This window comes from Notothenia coriiceps, unplaced genomic scaffold (genome assembly GCF_000735185.1).
Source record: "Notothenia coriiceps isolate Sejong01 unplaced genomic scaffold, NC01 NC01_scaffold00037246, whole genome shotgun sequence".
Lineage (NCBI taxonomy): Eukaryota > Metazoa > Chordata > Actinopteri > Perciformes > Nototheniidae > Notothenia > Notothenia coriiceps.
This window is the reverse complement of record NW_011369947.1, coordinates 5,268,808-5,271,520: the sequence shown is the minus strand read 5'-3', so window position 1 is coordinate 5,271,520 and position 2,713 is coordinate 5,268,808.

The following is a 2,713-nucleotide window of genomic DNA, read 5'->3' as shown; positions in this document are numbered from 1 at the left end:
TTCTCTGTTTTCAGGACCCGCATCAGAAAGCTTTTGAATGGTTCGATTCGGTTGTTTTCCAGTTGGTCTACCTGCTCTTCACGTAGCTTTGCATGTTGTCGTTTAGGTGCTTTTTTTTTCTGGAGATAGGCACTGCTCAATCCACTCCTCCATAGTAAGGCCACCCCAGAGGTCGAAGTTAACCTTAAATGTTTCCATCTTAAGCTTTAGTTAGTTAGTTTCGTATTGGATGTAATGTAACAGTTGTAACGGTTGTAGCTTTTCTAGTACTTGGGAGTAAATATTGACGATAAACTGGACTGGTTTAAAATCACTGAAGCACACGAGGAAAGCCGCAGGGAGTGAGAGCACACCTCCCTGCACTTCATGTGCAAACATGGAGTGCCCAAGGCGGTGAGAGCTCCTATGTGCTTTTCCACATGCACACGTGTAGGTCACACCTGTCACCATAACCCTAATGTTTGCAGAGAGTGACTTGACTGTTCCATCAGCTGATGTAGCTGCATGGGATTCAGCCGATTTTGACAGCCAAGCCTAACTCAGGCAATCGCTACGCTTATATTTTGTCCTTGACACCAGTGTGAGAAAGTGTATTTTCTCTACTTTGTAAATGTACTTTTAGTCAAAATTTGTTTGTTTTACCACTAAAATGCTTTTCTGACTGATTGGTCATTTGTACTTGGTTTTAGATTCATTTGTTGAGCTCAACCCGCAGTTTGTGATGTATCTTTTTTGTGTGCATCCAGACCCGGTGAGGACACTATCTATACTGACTCAGCAATCACTGTAAGTTATATTCTTGTTTAAATAGACTTCTCTGTTTCATTTATTCTACTCTGTATAATTGTTCTGTAGTTATTGTAGCTAAAACGGCGATTTCTGAGAGATTTTAAATCTCAGATCTGCTCAACTCAACCTGTAAGACAGGTCTCAGTGGGTCACGCGCCTCAACCCTGCATTACAATAGGCAGGAACACTCTGCTGATTGCGCGAAGTGCAAAACAGCGTGAGTTAGTAAACCCTCAGCTAAAAATCATTTTAATAGCGCATTTAAAATCAGAATAACTCGGTGTGCATCCAGACCCAGTGAGGACACTATCTATACTGACTCGGCAATCACTGTAAGTTATATTCTTGTTTAAATAGACTTCTCTGTTTCATTTATTCTACTCTGTATAATTGTTCTGTAGTTATTGTAGCTAAAACGGCGATTTCTGAGAGATTTTAAATCTCAGATCTGCTCAACTCAATCTGTAAGACAGGTCTCAGTGGGTCACGCGCCTCAACCCTGCATTACAATAGTCAGGAACACTCTGCTGTCGCCCACCAGCTGAAGAGAGTTAACTAATTAGAGGGGCGTGCCCCCACAGCTGTGAGAACTCAGCAATCAGGTGTCCATCTTAGGTGGCTCTTTCCTGGACCGTCAGCCAGACGAAGACTGACAAAGACATTGGAGTCCTGTTGGAGTAAGACTGACAAATACATTGGAGTCCTGTTGGAGTAAGACTGACAAAGATATTGGAGTCCTGTTGGAGTCACGAGGGAGGCAAAGAGGAGGCAAATCCTACTTTGATTGCGCAAAGTATCGCTGGTGTTTTCTTTTGTTTTATTCCACCTAAAGTGGTAAAGGCGAACACGGGATTCCTACCAAGATAAATCGTGCGTCACGCAGTAAATCGGTCTCTCGTCCTCCCCTTGACTGCTCGGACGGCCTCTACACCTCCCTGTCTGTCTCAGGTCTCTCCTACTCTCTCAATCTCTTCCTCTCCAAAGACGTCGTCTCAACCTCCCGTCCTCAACCCTTGCTTAGTCTCCTTCCTCCCGACTCGTGCTACTCTGTTCCATCTCCTTCTCTACCACTTGCTTTCCAACACCGCCTGTCCACGTCTCAATCTTCTCTATCCACAATACAAACCTTTCCCCATCTCTCTTACTTTTACTTCTCCACTAGCCTACACACTTCGCCCAAATGTCTCTCCAATCTTCATCAAAGTCAAGGAACCTCTTATACCCTAGTTCCTGGTAACGGTCGCAATACTTCAACCAGCCCTACCTCTGTCACTGCCTTTCGGTTCCACCAATGTCTCTACAATCAAGTCTATAGAAGGGACAGACCTCCAAATTCAGAGACTCTTCATGGTCGCCCTCCCGGTCAAAGTCCCTACACACTCTCCTCGTAATAGATTGAGGAGTTCCTTGAGAGGGTTCCGCCGGACGACACCTGACCATCTCGTTGTTGTTACCAAATAGACATATCCTACAAGACACTGCCGTACCCTAAGTTCCCACCTTCCCACTTCAACCACGAACCTTCTCCCTTTTCGAGGTCACCCTCTCTCGTCCCCTGGATCACGGTGGAGGAGACGGTCTCCCAGACCCCACATTACCCTCTTCCTATATACGTCACCTCTCTCGACGACCCCACCTACACAACCCTACCTCATTAGGTCCCAAAACACTCTCGTTCCTTTAGGTCTCTGACGTCCCCTTTTCGTATCGGTCTCTATCAGTCGGAATCCCTTTGTCGACGAACCGTCAAGGTGTCCGGGACTTGCTCTACACCTAGAGTCACCCTCGTAACACCCTATCGTTCTCGTCCGGCCAATTTAGCTAAATCCTCTATGTGTCCCGGCACATTTAACACTCCCTCCTGTGTACTGTCCTTACCTCCTTTTATGTGTACTAAATATCGTACTCACCCGATTCTTGGTTC